Genomic DNA, 19969 nt, shown 5'->3' with positions numbered 1-19969 from the left:
GTATTTAAGCTGGTAAGCTTATTTATGATGCCCGAGTGGGAAATTGTGTTGAAGGCTTTTGCGAGGTCCAGGTAGGCTGTCTGGACTACCTTGCCCTCATCTATGGCTTTGGTAACTGTTTCAAAGAAATCAACTAGGTTTAAGAGGCAAGATCTGCCCTTAACAAAGCCGAATTGGGTAGGGTCCAGTGTCTGGAGGCTCCCAATGTATTTGTTTATGAGTTCCATGATAATACGCTCCATAGCTTTACAGACCAGACTAGTCAGGCTTATGGGGCGATAGTTCCTGGGGTCTGTTGTGGGACCACCTTTGTGGAGTGGGACCACTGTAGCTGTACACCATTCTTTGGGTACATATCCTGTAATAAGGCTAAGTTTGAACAGTGACTTAATGTGAGGGTTCAGTTCTTCTTGGAGCTCGTGTAAGACAGCCTGGGACACCGTCCGGTCCCATAGATGGTCCCATAGATGTTGTGTTTTTTTATTTGGAGAGGGCAGCTTTCACCTGTGCATCTGTGATGTCAGGGAGGTTACGTTCAGTTGGGATAGGCATTTGCTCCTTTGGGGGGGAAGTGGGGGAGAAGTTTGTGCTGAATCTGTCTGCCAGGATGTTGGCTATGTCTGTAGGTTCAGTATATTTTGAACTGTTATGCAACAATTCAGAGCATATCTGGGAGTTTCCACCCGTATTCCTGACATAACTAAAGAAGGCCTTGTAATTATCTTTAGTCTCTAGGGCAATTTTTTTCTTTCTAAACTGGCCTTTGATGATTTTTTGAGGAATCGAAGTTTCTTGCTAATACTGATCAGAGATTCCTTCTCTTTTTGGGATTTTGCTCTGTCATGCAGTAGCTTCCTTCTTCTGTTGTATAGCTTATTTATGGTGGGGGTCCACCAGACCGGTCTCCTGTTTTTGGAGGAGTGAGTCTTGGTTTTATTTGGGACAGCCTGTCTTACTGAAGTTATATGTACTGAAAAATGTATTGTATTTCACTTTCTGATGAAGTCCAGTTATTAAACGGATGAAAGCGCTAACACAGGCTCCAATGTGTGTTATTCCGCATATTATTTAGTTCGCTTAGAATTAAGTGAAGTATTTTGTATATAGTTTTATTTCTTCACATAAAACAAAGTTCGTTGTTTATAATATATACAGCTAAGTACTGCTGTCCCCAAAATATAATGAATTTAAAGCTAACAAAATTCATGCATGTTGTACTGTGCTTAGCTAATGCATTTCTATTATCCATATTTCTAATAGCTGCAGTGTTCTTTTATTCTAGTGGACAATTTGCGGATCATTTTACCTATATAAAACGAAGAACATGTAGAACAGATTGCTGCACAGACAATAAAAACTGTATTACAATCGTAGTATTGTTTAAAAGACACTTTAAAGTTATTGTGTTTAAATCTATATGAATCTCCTTTATAAATGGAAGTACATGCAACACATTTTTTACATGAAAACATACCAGGTTCCTTTATAATGTTATGTGAGTTTAATAACAATTGAGTACCTCTGTTCGCAAATGATAATTTTAAAGACTGTTTTTTTGCAAGGGACCTAGTTTATCTGAAACCTTGTAGGTAGATGTCAAGAAATCCCAGTTATAAAGTATTGGGCATATCCTGCTGTGGCCATACCTCTCAGCTGTACAGAATCAACCAGGTTACACAGAGGCAGCAGTCATATATCTGGTCAGTTCCCCTTCACATTGTGGTTTTAGAGCAGGTTTGTAGCCACCCATTACTGGGTTTGCAGGCAAGAGTAGTATGGGCACACAGAGTTTCAGACTTCACACACTCCATGACGTCCATGGTTCTACACCCCCCCACTCTGTTATTCTATCCTCTTCCTAACATTATGCAAGCGATATCTGAAACGTATCCCTATAGTTGTCCCTTCATCCCAGCAGTATTTGGGGGTTGGTCCACAGTTCATGCAGTAGGATATGGTGGGCATGCTGCTGGGATTTGTCAACATAGCCTTGCATTTCTGTTCTGTGGACTGTGTTATGTTGTTAGTTGGGACCCTATGAGAAAACATACATTGGCAATACGGGTGAGGCACAGGCCTTTGACAGAGGACTGTAAGGCATTTGGTAGTGATGCAGGTCATCTGTAGTAGGACAGTGCATTCTGTCACTCCTACATTCCCAGGCTGTGAGCCACTGGATTCCGCTGGGGTGACAGGTTAAGTGCGCAAGGTGTTAATGGCAATAGTTCCTGTCCATATTAATCCATTGGTCTGGACGCGGGCAGGGTGCTGCTTACAGCTAGGGACACACCTGCATGGGACACCTCTTCAGTATGCTGCATTCTGTGGGTATTCCCATACAGAAGTGGGGGGGTCATGTACTCATTCCCAACAGCAGGAACATGACCTGTGATGAACCTTTGGATGATGGTGGGGTGAGCGGAGTGCATGTGTGATATGGAGGTTTCTTGCAGCTGACTCACAGATATACCTGGGACATTCCCCTTATGCTGCCTTTTGCGGGGACATAGCCATTCTCTCGTTACTTCATAACTGTGCCCTTTGTGGTCTGCCAGTGATTGTCCAGACTACTTCACTATTCCATACTACACAGACAACTAATGTGCTGCTAACCTGTATGTAGAATTCCAAAGGTGTGTGCAGCTGACAGTTACATTTTATGTACTCTGTCTAGGGTACTTCCACCTGTGTACTGCGCCCACATTCATGGCATGTCCATCTTTCTGATGGTAACAGATATTGACATCTGAACAATTATTATGGATGACTGCTGAATTAAGTATTTCTGAGATGCATTGTGGTTGGCACTGCAGTTGTCAGAACAGGGCCCTGTCATCAACAGTACTGGCCATATGCCACCAAGACACAACCCAAGACACATAGCTGGAGAGTACTGCTGACCACTTCCACACAATATATAACACACAACAACCTACCACACGGACCCCTGCATATTGTACATATGCAACAATCTATCCTGTAAATTGGGCCAGCTCAGGTAATCTGTGCTCCACTGTTATTAAACCCACACGTACATGTTACTGCATTTCTATACAGGATTGTGTGTGGGGGGGGGCACACAACATTTGCTATGACTGCACTGGTATTTCAGGTACTCTGTTGGCTTCCATTTCATTTTGTATTCTGACCTATCATGCAGACTAGAGGCATATCAGTAGAGTATAGATCTTAGGTTTTATTGACCTACATTTCAGTTTCAGACATCTTACCCTTCAGAACTAACATACAACTGCCTGACCTATTGTAGTTGGTCTGTGTAGGTCTGGAGGGGGGCTGTTATCCATTGCTATCTATTGGAGGCCTTAGCACAGCCTTTCCTTATGGTCATCTGCACCTGTCCTGCTGGCTGAGGCTCATGGTGAGTATGTGAGCCTCACTGACATGCATGTGTGTGTCCTATGGACACACATTTGGGCCACCACATGTACTGTAGTGGGATTTGTTACCTTGTCTAGTACTGCCTAATCTGTTGACACCAGTATTTGTTATGGATTTCATGCTGCCCATATAGGTGTCCACTATCTGCTGCCATCCCATTCAGCCACCCGATTCCCTTGCATGCTCACATCCATACATATATACAATTAGCGGAACATACTACTCCATTCAGCAGTTGATATGAAGAGTGACTTACCTTGTGGCTGTGTCAGTATTGAGGATGGTGCTGGAAGGCTGACAATGCCGGATGCACATAGTACACTCTATACATGGCTAAGCACAGGTAGTGTCATGTTTGGCATCCCTTTTACTGTAGAGTCAGAGAGAGGTGTCATTCCCTGGGTTCCTACCGTGTCAGTGTATGTGCTATGCGTTGCCTCTTTGCCAAAGTGTTGGCATACTGGGCATGCCTCCTTCTGAATACAGGGCAGGCTCAGGTTGCCTACATGGGCAGGCTCAGGTTGTTCCTCCTCAGAGTCCCACTATGCCTGTGCAGGCCTTGGCAATGGTGGGGGCTATGTGGCCCTGCCCCGTGCTGTTCCTGCTGCAGCTGTTTCTGCAGAATCATATTGTGCAGCATGGCACATACAATAAAAATGTGTACACATAGCTGGAGAGTACTGCAAGGCTCCACTGGATATGTCCAGGCACCAGAACCATGATTTGAGCATCCCAGACACACGCTCTATTATGATGCTGGTTTGTGTGTGCACCTCATTATGGAGTTCTCTTTCGGATGTGTGTGCATTTCTGATAGATGTCATCAACCACTGCTCCAGTGCGTACCAAGCATCCCTCACTAGGTGGCCATATGGGATGTCCCCACTGTCAAATTTCTGGTACAGCTGTGTCATATGCCAGATGTGCGAGTCCTGATAGCTTCCAGGGCTGCCAGCACACACATTCACAATAATGCCCTGGGCATTGCACACGAACTGGCAGCTGATGGAAGGGAAGCCCTTGTGGTTTATGTAGACCCTACCCCGCTTGCTGGGTGGTGCTCTGATGTGCATGTGCGTGCAGTCTATAGCACCCACTACCTCAGGGTAGTCTGCTATTTGGTGGAAGAGACACATATTGCTGGTCAACGCCTCATGGGTGTTGAGGAAATATATGTTCTCATCAGCATTTGCTGACATGGCATCCAGGAACTGGTGGAGTACCCTAAATTCTGACGCCTGTGAGATCCCCATGATATCTCTAGTTGGCCTTTGGAAGTTACCTGTGGGTAGTATTCTTAACCATACACATACCTTGGTATCCACTGGGATGGGTTCCCCTCTGTTGGTTCAGTGTGTGAGGCGTGGCCGGCACAGCTCAACAATTTCCTGTAAAATGTCCCTGTCCACCCTATAATGCTCCACTATCTCCAGCTCATGTAGCCCCTGATAGGTTACCCTGGGTCTGTACACTCTTCTCCTCCTCCTCATTGGGTCGGTCGTCAGCATTCACATTCTCACCACCCTCAGTCTCCTCCACATATTGATTTATGAGAGCAACAGCAGCCCCTAACATTTTGTTAGTTTTTGACAGGTAAAATTCCCCATCTGTGTACACCAGTGGTGTAGAGTTTGTGAAAAAAAACAGAGTGAAAGGTGTTTGCACAGTTTATAGTAGTGTGCTGTGCTGGGCTGCTGCCTGTTAATTGGCTGATTCTGATACATTTCATCTGCCAGTTATGCTAATTCTCCTTTACTGCCTTCCTACTGCTGTTTTCCCTTCCCATTGCCTTCCCGTAAGCCCAAAGATTTAAGCTCAAGTACATACCCAGTGCTCAGATGTGAACAGAGCTATTTTGCTGTTTTTTTTTTTTTGTTTGTTTAAAACCCAGTGAGCAGCGCGCACACCCATTTAGGCAATGTAAACACTGCTATGCAACCTCAGCCACACCTCCCTTCCTTAGCTGTGTTTAGCTAAGGGTAAACACGGGCCACAGAGCTCCAATAGGCTTACAGCATGCATGACACTCCCCCTTATGAGGTCATCTACCTCTTATACTTATACCATGGTGTTGCTGCACCTACACGGTTGGGTGCAAATTAGCACTGAGATGAAATCTGTGATTCAGTATCAGTCCCTACATCACAAGATGGGTTGCCAACGGGCTCACTGACATCATTCCCTACATCACAAGATGGGTTGCCAACTGGATCACTGACATCATTCCCTACATCACAAGATGGGTTGCCAACTGGATCACTGACAGAACCCACACTGTAAAAGTTGCAGACTCCAAATCTAACTTCAAACCAGTGACAAGTGGAGTACCTCAGGGTTTAGTCCTGGGACCTCTCCTGTTTGGTATCTACTTCTCTGAAGTACAGGCTAACACAGAAAGCCTTTGGCTAATGAAGTTCGCAGAACACTGCAAACTAGGAGCCATAGTAGAGTCCCCAAATGATATGGACATCCTACAGAAGGGCCTCACTTATGCCTGGTGCCAGAGCCTTGGCCTCAAGCTCAATGACAAAAAGTGCATTCTCATCCCCTTTGGTAAAAACTCTGTACCCATGAACTACCACATAGGTGGCAGTCTATTTAATGCCGAATGTGTGATAAGAGACCTTGGGACCCAGGTGGACAGTAGTTTCTCCTTTGATAATCACATCGCCACAGTAGTCCGGAAATCCTTCTAAGTAACACACCTCATCACAAAAGGGTTCTCATCCAGGAAAAAAGAGGTCATTTTTCCCCTCTAGGTTCATAGGTTCATACTAGGCTATCTGCCCTAGGGCATTTATAAGCTTAGCCAGAGTGTGTTTGGCTGTCACCACCCATTTTAAATTAATTTTGCTATGCCCTTTTTCGAGGTTAGTATACTGTGCCTCTGTCTAACAGTGAGACAGAAGTGATACCCGGGGAAAACCTACGATCTCCCATCCACTCATCAAGATTCCTCTTGAAGAGAGTCAATGAAGGACTCTGCCTAACCTGGACTGGGATTTTATTCCAGAGTGAAGGGAGCCTCTGGGTTATGAATCTGTCCCTCCAGCATGTCCTATTTATTTCAGTGCTGAGGTTCAAGTCTCTCGAGCGTGTAGCTCGATGGGATTTGGATTTTCTGAGGTGCAGCATGTCCATTAATTCCGGGTTGGACATGGCTTTATACATCAGGCACAGATCCCCTCGGAACAGGCAGTATGCCACTGAGTAGAGCTGGAGTTTCTATAACCGGGCAGCATATGGCATCGGTTTGAGCCCTTTGATCCTCTTGGTGAGGTACTTCTGGGGTCTTTCCAGTTGCTGCAGGTGTCTGGTAAGGTACATCCCAAAAGGGGCATTGTACTCAATTATGGGCCTGATGAGGGATGAGTAAAGAGGCACGATGACCTCTAGACACTCATTAGACCCATTACAACAACCCTTTTAGAATGTACCTCACAAGGCATCTGCAGCAGCTGGAAAGGCCACAGAAGTACCTCACAAAGAGGATTACTGGCCTCAAACAGATGCCTTACACTGACCATCTCAAAAAACTCCAGCTTTACTCTGTAGCATATCGCCTACTCCGAGGTGATCTCTGCCTAATATATAAAGCTATGTCAAACCCGAGCTGCTGGACATGCTACACCAAAAGAAATCCCAATCCCTCCGAGCTACACACTGTAAGGACCTAAACCTTGTCACCACAATAAACAGGACATGCTGGGGGGATAGATTCATGTCCCAGAGACTACCCAAAGCTCTCATTAGCACTCTCCAAGAAAAATATTGATGAGTGGATGGGAAATAGGAAATACACCTTGGGGATCACTTCTGTGGCTCTGCTCGACAGGGTCACAGGAAAATAACTTTCTCGGGTGGCGTAAGCCAGGGAACTTTGTTGGCTAGGCTTACTTAGGCCCTTGGGACAATAGCCTAGTACCTACCTATGAACCTATTCCCCTCATTTGTATGAAACAGTATGCTAACTCATAGTTACCACACTCACACTGAGCCTTCCCCCTTAGCAACCACTATTCCCTGGTATTGTTGTGTTATGCATGCCATTGACTATCATGGCAAAATGCTGATTTGGGTTTATAAGCTTATTTCCAACTTTTTTTCTTATTTTCAGGCCAATCTCGTTTGCGCACCGCTGCCCTACACTTAAACAGCCGAAATCAGCCAAAAAAATAGTTATTATTTATAGTTTTGCATATATTTGGCCATTGGCATGCCTACTACATTGAATACATGCTTTCTTTGGAGCTGTCATGTCTCCATTTTGTAATTTGCAGAAATGTACTCAGTTAGTAACCAAATATGTTTCTGCAGGTTACACTATTCCTGCACAGACACTGCCTACTTCTTCGATTGCCAATTCACCTCATTTGCTTGGTTTTCACCCACAAATGGAGTAATTAGCATAGAGCAGTGGTGTCCATGCACGTAAAATGTAGGAGCACTCATGCACGTCCCAGGAGCTCATTCCTTGGTCTTTCGTCTGCCAGACTGCGTGAAGCAGCTCTTGCACTATTCCTGCACACCATGCGGAGCTTGCTGAATCCTGGGGATAAAGCTATCAAAAATACAATAAAATTGTCTTTCATAAGCCCTCATTCTTAGCCAACTAGAAATACTAATAAAATCATTAAGACCTGGAGGAGCTTTGGCATTCAAGAATATTTGCCAGCAAAGTTTTTGCTCCAATTTGACAGACCAGGGACTGCCTCTAAGATTAGGTTGCACCTGTTCCAATATAGTAAATGCATGATTACTATACGTGGACTGATGTTTGTACAGAATAGTGCAGGACAGGACCGTTACTATAGCCCCTTAGCTGCTCGCTCCCTATCTGCCTTCCCCCCATCTCCAGTACTCTTAAATTTTAGAGTCTGACCTGTTCTACCTGGCCACTGGAAAGTTACCAAGCCTCTGGCAAGGCTACCTGTTCCATTGTTTGAACACCAGCCTATCTTTGTTCCCATAAAACACAGTCTGCTGCCAAACAGCTTACAGATCGTCTCTGTAGTCACCTACATGTATGGCTTTTTGCCAATGCTCAGGCTCACTCTGTACCCGTACCCTGCCACCATTTCCCAGCCACCCCAACTATTCGTAGATTTATCCTTACATCATCTGACTCACCTGCCACATCCATCACCCAATCACAGGAATACAACACTGCAACAATTAGTCACATCCACACTCCACTAAGCTACTGTCCCCCTCTCTTTCAACCAATTTCTAAACACACTCTACTACTCCTCCTCTAAGCCAACACTTCTCATGCTCCTTCCTCTCCTTCCCCATCCACATCTCTGAAGTACACACACCTCGCTGACACCATGACACCATCCCCCCACTCCCGTTACCATACCATCCTCATACTTCTGCTTTCCCTAGCCATCTGTCTCTACTTAATCTCCATTAGTACCACTTATCACTATGCACTGTAACAAATCCCCCACCTTTCCCCATACCATAAGTAACCCTACCATACTTACAAACACACACCCAGTCACCCATCACCCTTTCCTCTTTTAACTCACTTCCCCAATCCATTACACCTCACAATCCAAAAAACCACCCCAACCTGAAACATCACTTCTTAACAGTATTCTACCTTAAAACCATTACCAACATTGCAGCTCAGTTACTACTAGGAGGGGACATCCACTCCAACCCTGGTCCAACTACCTCCAATGGCGCATCCAACCCCAACCTCCCACTCAAGCACAGACCCACTGACATGCTTATATTGAACCTAAACATCTGTAGTATTGTGAACAAAACAGAACAGTTACATTCAGCTATCTCTGTATACAACCCAGATATAATGGTCATTACAGAAATGTGGCTTAAACACCATATTAAAGACAACTCTATAACCCCACCTGGTTAAGAGTAAACAGAGCACACAGAAGAGGTGGTGGCATCGTCCTTCTTTACAAATCCAACTTAAAAGTCCAGCTCCTTCAAAAAGAGACCCCAAACTTAAAAAACACTGAGACCCTATTCACCAAACTCCTACTAAACCAGCACAAACAACTAAACTTGTTCAGCATCTATATTCCACCAGGAAACAACCTTAATACTCTAGAATCTATATTCCACTGGGCATCCCACTCCCTCTCCCAAGAAACTATAGTCCTAGGCGACACCAACATTGACTGGAACAGCATACACTCAACAACAGCCACCAACCACATAAACTTATATAACTTCATTCAACTCATACACTCACCCACAAGAACTGACAAGATTACCAAAAGAGAGTATCCACCTTGGATTGGATCCTCACTAACCAGCTCAACAATGCCCACCTACAGTATGTGAGACACTATCCAACTCCCTCAGTGACTACCATCCAACTTTTCTCCTTTGGCACAAACTTAGATGTACTAACCTACCCTCTATGCTATAAACCCACTCCCGAAAAAACTTCCCCTCAGAGCAATTCTCAGAAACCCTAGAATCCTGAAACTGGGCTCCCATAAAAACCCTCCCACTGGACAATGCAGTAGACTACTTTAATTTCACATTCTTAGAGATTCTAAACCAATTAGCCCCACTCAAAACAATTAGGGTACACAGTAACCCTGCCCTTTGGCTAGAGAAAACCACAAAGATCTTACTTAAGGATAGGGACAAAACTTGGAAAACTTGGCAACAATACAAAACACTCGAAACTAGGCAAACCTTTTTTGAACGTAGAAATAAAGCAAAAAGTAGGTCAAGATGGACAAACTAAACTACTATATTTCCTTACAAAGGAAACACAGTAACAACCCACAAAAATTCTGGGCTGTAGTGAACAACATCTTCCAGCCCGGAAAAGCCACTACACCGCCAGCAAACATTGAAGGCACTGATCTTAACATAGCCTCAAACTTCAATAACTATTTACCTCCTCCATACTGAAACTAGTGAATGATATATCACCCACAACCCAACCACAATCCTCAAAATGCTAAACTAACTCCACCTCCTTCTCACTCAAACCAGTACCAACAGCAACCATTCAAAAACTCTTAGCAAAACTCAAACCAACCACCCTCACTGTCGACAATCTACCAGCCAAATATCTCCAAACTGTATCCTAAGCCAATGCCTACCCCATCTCCCTACTTATTAATAGATCCATTTGCATGTGCACCATTCCATCCTTGTGGAAAACCTCATATATCATCCCCCACCACAAGGGTGGCCACTCTACTGACTTCTCCAACTACTGTCCCATTTCGATCCTATCACCCTTATCAAAGTTCCTAGAAAGATGTATTCATTACCAACTCCTTACCCACCTACTAACCAACAGCCTACTATCTAAAACCCAATATGGATTCAGACCATCCCATGGCACCAACACTGCCCTAATTAACTTCTCCAGTACCTTAAACTCATAGAGGAACCAATAGAAACTGGTCTCCCCCACCTTCCTAGACCTATACAAGGTGTTTGACACAAGTTTCCCATTACAAACTCCTTACCTGCCTCTCCGAACTTAACCTTAATAACCCCACCCTACACTGGTTAACAGTTACCAAGCAACCGCTCACAATCTGTGAAATGGACCAACCCCCTATCCCCCCACTCCCCGTCACATGCAGCATCCCTTAAGACTCAATCCTAGGCCCGTTTCTCTTAAAACATATTTACAAACAATCTCCACCTAGCAACCACTAAAGCTGATATTGTTCAGTATGCAGAAGACACAACCCTAATCTGCTCAGCACCCAATATCCATCCATCTACTACAAAGTAAAGCCCAAGAATCCTTCACTGAGATAGTGAACTGGCTATACAACTATAAACTGATACTAAACCTTAAAAAAACACAGCCAGTGCTATTCCACCAAGCTAAACACTGTGACCCCACCTTCACCATCCTCTCAGCCAATAGCACACTCATCACCCCAGTAGCTGAGGCCAAACTGCTAGGTGTCACTATAGATCAACAACTTAAATACAATAAACACATATCTCAAACTATCTCAAGTCCACAAAAAGCTAAGATGCCTGTACCGTAGCAAACAGTTGCTCACCCCCCTAGTTTAGAACTACCACAGCCAGAACTCATCTCTTATTAACATTACTCTATGCCTCCCCAGTTCTGACTAACATTAATAAAACCGATCTGAACTCTCCACTTGCTACAATAAAATAGCTAGGTTCGCTGCCAACAATAAACACCCTTACTAGAGTCAATCCCTACTTAAGCTACACTGGTTAGAATTTCCAAACCTACTACATCACCACTAACTCATCATAGCTCATCAAATTCTATACCAATCAGAGAGAACCCCTGCCCTAGCTGGCATGTTAAACACACAACTCCAACAGGGAACTACGATCGAGTAACAAATCCCTGACTGAAGTCAATCCATGCAAGAACACCTCTGGAGAAGCCCTATTCTCCCATGAGGTTGCAAAAACATGGAACAGCCTCCCACCTGACCACAGGATACAAAATCTCACAACCACATTTAAAGACCTCCTTAATCCCACCTCTATGCTAACCCTCTTTGCAACTGCAAAGACCCCCCTTGAATCCTCACTGCACTGTAGGCAGGCTATGCCCTGAAGCCTCCGATGCTTACATTATACTATCACCTGTGTGCATTGTACATTCTGTAAACATTGTAAATATGTACCTACTTCTGGGTACCTTATGTTCACATATTGTACTACTATTGTAAGACTTGTGAGCTCCTAACTGTACTGGGAGTTTGTTTTGCTTGTAAGACTTGTGAGCTCCTGACTGTACTATGAGTTTGTTTTGCTTGTAAGACTTGTGAGCTCCTGACTGTACTGGGAGTTTGTTTTGCTTGTAAGACTTGTGAGGTCCTAACTGTACTAGCAGTTTGTTTTGCTTGTAAGACTTGTGAGCTCCTGAGTGTACTAGGAGTTTGTTTTGCATAGGACTGTTTTTTGTTTCGTATGTTAGCATTCTACCACTTGTTATTCAACTACTATTATTGCAGCCTACCGTCACTCGTTATTAACTTATGTATTTCACCTTGTAACTTCTTGAAGCCTTTCTCCCAGGACTCCACTGAAAATGGACACTTGCTGTCCAGTCGGACTTATCCCGGTAAAACAAAAGTTAAATAAATAAAAAAAAAATAAAGACATTGGTACTTTTTTTTTTTCATGTCATAAACATGTTTGTACTTTTTTGTTTTTTCATGTCATAAACATATTTGTACATTCTTTGTTTTAATTTTCTTTCGGTCTTGCCAATATAAAATGCTGGACATTGCTGACATAGGGAAAAATAAATAACACCCTGAGTATGACAATTGTCCTTTAAGTTTAAATTTTCTAGCCCATACAAAAACACAGTCACTAACTATGACGTACTGCATTGACTACATGCCTCACATTTATCCATCTTACCTGAAGTCCCAGACACTGAGTGTGAAATACCATCAAAAAAATTCTTAAAGTTAAATCCCTGCCTATAAACAATTCTAGGACAAGGACCTAACATTTCATACACCTCTTTGTGAAAAGAAAAAAGTTGCCAATTCTTAAATAAGATTGAAGCTATATGACTACTATCCAATGAAGAAGTGGCTATAATTAATAGTTGAACCATGTTGAGCTATAGTGTCAGATGGATGTAAAACAGCAAAATAATTACTTGAATTTAAACCTGAAACTTGCCCTTCATGTTGGGATGTCAAATTCAGATCAGAAATAGGACACCAGGCCCTAATAAGGACCAATAAAAATTAGACCTTCTTTTATCCACTACTTTATTCATGATGGATTGGACCAAAGTGGCAGCACAACCCCTATTCAAAAACATGCCACACAAAAGGTTACATTCATCTGAAAAATCATCAGACTTAATATTCCTATTGCCGTGTGTCAGCGATGTCCCGCATTTCATATCGGCAAGAAGGAAAGAAAATCAAAACAAGGAATCTACAAGCACGAAAAATGAAACCGACCAAAGCCCTGCACAAACATCAGTCTAATCATCTATTACAAGCACGAAAAATGAAACCGACCAATGCCCTGCACAAACATCAGTCTAAGTACAGTAATCATCTATTTATAACACGAAAAATGAAACCGACCAATGCCTGTACAAACATCAGTCTAAGTATAGTAATCATGTATTTATAACACAAAAAATGAAACCGACCACTGCCCTGTACAAACATCAGTCTAAGTATAGTAATCATCTATTTATAACACGAAAAATGAAACCGACCAATGCCTGTACAAACATCAGTGTAAGTATAGTAATCATCTATTTATAACACGAAAAATGAAACCAACCAATGCCTGTACAAACATCAGTCTAAGTATAGTAATCATCTATTTATAACACGAAAAATGAAACCGACCACTGCCCTGTACAAACATCAGTCTAAGTATAGTAATCATGTATTTATAACACGAAAAATGAAACCGACCAATGCCTGTACAAACATCAGTCTAAGTATAGTAATCATGTATTTATAACACGAAAAATGAAACCGAACAATGTCTGCACAAACATCAATCTAAGTATAGTAATCATCTATTTATAACACGAAAAATGAAACCGACCACTGCCCTGTACAAACATCAGTCTAAGTATAGTAATCATGTATTTATAACACGAAAAATTAAACCGACCAATGCCTGTACAAACATCAGTCTAAGTATAGTAATCATCTATTTATAACACGAAAAATGAAACCAACCAATGCCTGTACAAACATCAGTCTAAGTATAGTAATCATCTATTTATAACACGAAAAATGAAACCGACCACTGCCTGTACAAACATCAGTCTAAGTATAGTAATCATGTATTTATAACACGAAAAATGAAACCGACCAATGCCTGTACAAACATCAGTCTAAGTATAGTAATCATCTATTACAAGCACGAAAAATGAAACCGACCAATGCCCTGCACAAACATCAGTCTAAGTATAGTAATCATCTATTACAAGCACGAAAAATGAAACCGACCAATGCCCTGCACAAACATCAGTCTAAGTACAGTAATCATCTATTACAAGCACGAAAAATAAAACCGACCAATGCCCTGTACAAACGTCAGTCTAAGTATAGTAATCATCTATTTATAACACGAAAAATGAAACCGACCAATGCCTGTACAAACATCAGTCTAAGTATAGTAATCATCTATTTATAACACGAAAAATGAAACCGACCACTGCCTGTACAAACATCAGTCTAAGTATAGTAATCAAGTATTTATAACACGAAAAATGAAACCGACCACTGCCCTGTACAAACATCAGTCTAAGTATAGTAATCATCTATTTATAACACGAAAAATGAAGCCGACCACTGCCTGTACAAACATCAGTCTAAGTATAGTAATCATCTATTTATAACACGAAAAATGAAACCGACCACTGCCCTGTACAAACATCAGTCTAAGTATAGTAATCATGTATTTGCTTTTTCTATATTGCAACAGGTGCAATCTAATCTTAGAGACAATCCCTGGTCTATCAAATTGGAGCAAAAGGAACTTTGGCGGCAAATATTCTTGAATACCACAGTTCCTCCAAGTCTTAATGATTTCATTAGTATTTCTAGTTGGCTAAGAATGAGAGTTTATGAAAGATAATTTTATTGTATTTTTTATATTTTTATGGTTTTTATTTTAAATTGATGTTTAATGTTGATCATTTGTGTATGTATCTTTTTATGTATTAATATGTATCTGTATTGTTTTTAAGGGTTGTGTCCCTTTAAATTTATTTTATCTTGTGATTACGTTTTTGGTGGGGAGTTTAAAAGAGTGATGCTTCTCTTGTGATATTATCTGATAAAGTCTACATTGGTTGGACGGAAGCACTTATCTGTGTTTAGTAAAGCTGTTTTGCTGGTTTCCCCAGTCCTCGGTCACTTTGTTTTTTGGCTCCCTACATACCTAAGCATGCTGATGTCGGTCAAGACATCCACCCGCCCGTGGAGAGGCGAGATTTGTTCTCTGGTAGTCGGGCCAGCCAAGGGCTTTCACTGCAGGAAATCCCACAAGTCAAGACTGCAACAGTAAAACATGAAGAACATCTGAGGGTAATCAAGATCTGGAAGTGAAAATACATGAATGTCTGAGTCTAGCATAGCTTCTTCTCCACTTATCTGTCTAACTGCAAGCATCGGGTCCATTGTGCTCTATCCTGATTAGAATCAAAACTGGACATCTTACTTTCTACTACTCTGCTTATTCATTTATCAATTACTTTCTTCAACACTTTCATGCACTGAGCCAAGAAACTGACACCTATACACTGACCACAGCTGTGACTATCCCCTTTGTTCTTGTACAAGGGCACTAGAATGCTTACTCTCCGGTCACCAAGGATACTCCTTTCTCTGTTTGGTAGTCTGTCACACAATACCCCAGACCTCTGTGCTAGATGGTTGCAGCCTCTCTAATTCTAGTTCCATACTGGTATGAGGGGATCATTTGTCCTATACCTCACCCAACAACTTGCTATCTGCTGTGACCTCATCTGAGCTTCATGCTTACCCTGACTTAATTTTTAAGTGCTGTTCTTACTTCCTCTATGGTGGGCTCCTCCTCTTCCTTCATCTTAGGCTACGTCTCCAGCAGTACAGTATCTCTGGGGTTTAGAAAGTACAGTTGTGTACACTTACCATAAATGTAGATGTTCGAGTGTATTCACTATTGCAGTCATTATATTTGGGTAATCGGCTGGCAGGTTGCCCTCAGTCAGCCTGATTAACAAAGTCTTGAGTCCTGCATCGGTTACTGTCCCTTCTTCCATGATGTCAGGTCATCAGGGGTATAAAGCATGCAGCAGACGCCATTACATCAGGTTTTTTTGCCCCAGATGTCAGGTGCCCCCCAAATGGGGAGCAAAATATTTGTGTGTGTGTGTGTATATATATATATATATATATATATATATATATATATATATATATATATGTAAATAACTTAAAACACAAAAAATATACCTCCAAACAAAAGCAAATACACCAAAAAGGCTTTTAAGCAGAGTAAAAGAAAGGTGAGGTATAGTAAGAGAAACACAGGGGACTGGAGGGTGGGTAATCAGGACTGCAACAGTGAATACACTCTAACATCTACATTTATGGTAAGTGTACACAACTGTACTATGTTCTTCGTGTTTCACTGTTGCAGTCATTACATTTGGGTAGAATCCCAAAGCTATGGTAGGGAGGATGGATTTATACAGCATTAGGAGCAGCTATAAGGCCCTGTAGGACAGCAGTGGCAAAGCCTGCTCTGGATTTAGAGAAGAGAGGTAAATGGTAATGTTTGGTGAACGTATGAGCTGAGCTCCAGGTAGCAGCTTCTAGAATATCTCTGGTAGGAACCCCTCTGAGAAAGGCTGCATAAGTAGATGCAGCCCTGGTGGAATGAGATCTGATCCCCCTGGAGACAGGTTTACCATGGTGCATGTAGCAGAAACGAATACAATGGCTTATCCATTTTGAAATAGTCTGCTTTGAAACAGCCTTTCCCTCTGCCCCTGCAGCAAATGTCACCAGTAATTATTCAGATTTTCTTAAAGATTTTGTCCTGTTTAAGTAGAATCTCAGTGGTCTGTGTACATCCAATGAATGCAGAATCCACTCACCCTTGTTCTATGGATTTGGGAAGAAAGTTGGCAGATGAATGGTCTGATTAAGGGCCACACTAGATACCACTTTAGGCATAAAGGATGGATTGGTCCTGAGAGCCACCCTGTCCGGGTAAAAAAATAATAAAAGGCTCCACTGCCATGAGAGCCTGTTGTTCTGAAATCCTTCTAGCTGAAGTGACTGCTAAATGAAAGGCTGTTTTCCAAGAGACAAATTTCAGGTCTGCAGTAGCAGCTGGCTCAGAAGGAGGTAGAGTGAGTTCTTCCAAAACAAAACTGAGGTCCCATGCAGGAGTTGGTTCTCTCCTGGGAGGTCTTAAATTTTTGGCCCCTCTGAGGCACTGTTTTAGCAGTGGATGAGAAAAGAGGGGAGGCTCTGTGTTGTAATGAGCTGAAATGGCAGAGGCATGGATTTTTATAGAAGAAAAAGATAGGCCCTTGTGAAGCATCTCAGTTAAATATTGCAGAATCTGAGGAATATTGGGCATTGCTGTGCTTATTCCTTGTGCTTGGTTCCAAGTACAGAATCTTTTCCATTTGTCAGCATAAGATTTTCTAGTACTAGGCCTTCTAGCCTCCAAAATGACATCCATCACTGGTTTGCTGAGAGATGTAATTGGTGAAATTAGTTTATTAGCCATGCTGCAAGATTCAGAGTTTGGAGCTGAGAGTGCAGAATTAGATAGTTCTGCTGACAGTAGATAAGGTGTCTGAGGCGGGTACCATGGAGGAAGGTGCGACATATTGCGTAGGAGTGGGTACCAATGTTGGTGAGGGCAGTCTGCAGCAATCAGAATCATTTTTGTTTTTTTCTGTCTGACTTTTAGTAAGACCTTGGAGAGCAGAGGCAGAGGGGGAAAGGCATAGACTGATAGGTTTTTCCAGCTGAAGGATAGAGCATCCACTTTCCAAGCTTTTATATGATGAATTCTTGTACAGAATTTGTCCAACTGATAAAGTTTTGGGGTGAGGCAAAAAGATCTATGTCTGGGCTCCCCCATTTGCGTGTCAACATGCTGAAGATTTGTGGATCCAGTTTCCATTCGTGTGGGTCCATAAGATTTCTGCTTAGTTTGTCTGCCAGAGTATTTTGCTTTCCTGACAGGAATTGAGCTTGTAGATGTATGTGATAAGTCAAGGCCGTGTTCCACAATTCAATGGCTAGTCTGCAAAGGGGGTAGGAATGGGTACCCCCCTGCTTGTTTATGTACCACATGACTGTGGTGTTGTCTGTCTTTATCAGTAGTTGCCGTTTGTTTATCAGTAGTTGTCCTGGATGAAGACAGTCATTGAAGGCTGTCAGAGCATTCTGTACAGCTAGCACCTCTTTCTGACCAATATGTAGGTGCATCTGATTTGGGCTCCATTGGCCCTGAATGCATCTCCCTGCCAGATGCGCCCTCCAAGCATAATCTGATGCATCTGTAGTCAGGGTTTGGTCGGCAGGGGGTGGAATGAATGACAGTCCCTTGTTTTGGTGGCAGGCCTCTGCCCACCATAGGAACTCTAGCTGCAGGCAAGGAATGATAGGAATCATTGTTTCCAGGCTGTGACAATGTTGATTCCATAACCTTTTTAGGTACCATTGAAGTTTCCTCATATGCAGTCTTGCATATTGAATTATTAGAATGCAGCAGGCCATGAACCCCAAGGCCTGCAGAACTTGTCTTGCAGATAGCTGGGTTTTTGTGGCCACCCGTTTAAGTAAGTCATCAATTGAATTTGTTTTTCTGGCGTAAGGTAAGTCATCTGGGCAGTTGTATTCAAGCTTGCACCCAGGAATGTAATTATTTGAGAGGGTACCGGTTGTGATTTCTTTTCATTTATGGTGTACCCTAGACAAGTTAGAAGTCTTTTTACAAACGCCAGATGTTTTAGAAGAGTGCCCTTGTTTTCTGCCTGAATTAGACAATCGTCCAGGTATGGATAAATTTGAATATTTCTTTGCCTGCAAAATGCAATTACTGGTGCCAGGCACTTTGTGAAGACCCTGGGTGCAGTAGATAAGCCAAAGGACTGATGTAATGGTGTCGGCTGCATGTTTTATACCCCTGACGACCTGACATCATGGAAGAAGGGACAGCAACCGATGTAGGACCCAAGACTTTGTTAATCAGGCCGACTGAGGGCAACCTGCCAGCAGATTACCCAAATTTAATGACTGCGACAGTGAAACACGAAGAACATCATTCAGAAGCTACTGGATCGAGCTGCATTTCATATCCAATGGACTGGTGAGCAGGTTATTACTGTGTCATCCCTTACGGAGTCCAGTGACAATCTTTACTTTTCTGTCTTTGCATTGCAATGCAATAAAGAGTTTCTCTGTACCAGCTACACAGTCACATTCCAAAGCTGGGAGAGTGCCACTGATGCCTTGTTCTTTGGTACCATGACTATGCTGGGAGAATGCCTCTGATGCCTTGTTCTTTGGTACCATGACTACTCGCTTACCATCTTTGTTAGCCAACCAGAATTCCTTCTTAGCCTGGCCCATCTTTTCTATCTCCCATTTTTTTACCCTTTCTGTCATGTTACTGGCCTAGTACCCCAGTGTCCCATTTCTATGCCGGGTCTCATAGCCAGCCTTCAGCATAGGCCAACTAGGTGGCCGCCTAGGGTGCTACTCTAGTAGGGTTGCTTTCCAGTATTTATTTGCTGTAGGTAGACCAGGATGGGGGCACTAGGTGGTGTGGTAGGGGGAGCAATGGAGCCCTTTTGCCTAGGGCACAAGTTGACCTAAGGCCGCTCCTGCCGGGTGTACCAATCAAACTCCTTACTCCCCACCCCAGACTTACACCAGTATGTTGAGACTGGTCATGGATCTTAAGGGCACACTGTGGGCTCGGCTGTGCTCACTTCTGTCCTGAGGGTTTTTCTTGTATGACCTACCCACTCCCCTTTCCTTGCGGAGATGTGGTTCTGTCCGAGGGTCAGGTGTGCAATGGGGACTTTGTGCTGCATTGC

At 42.8% G+C, this 19969-nt stretch overlaps 1 protein-coding gene across 1 annotated transcript in view; it reads right to left on the bottom strand.

Annotated features, from left to right (window-relative positions):
* The window catches only part of LOC122798803 (zinc finger protein 84-like), a 318054-nt gene that overhangs the window by 163273 nt on the left and 134812 nt on the right, over positions 1-19969 (bottom strand). The gene's annotated exons all lie outside the window — the stretch shown is intronic.

Source organism: Protopterus annectens, chromosome 3.part1, assembly GCF_019279795.1.
Source record: "Protopterus annectens isolate FY-2018-M chromosome 3.part1, PAN1.0, whole genome shotgun sequence".
In the NCBI taxonomy this organism is placed as follows: domain Eukaryota; kingdom Metazoa; phylum Chordata; order Ceratodontiformes; family Protopteridae; genus Protopterus; species Protopterus annectens.
The sequence above is the reverse complement of the archived record's forward strand: the minus strand, read 5'-3'. Positions and strand labels throughout refer to the sequence as shown.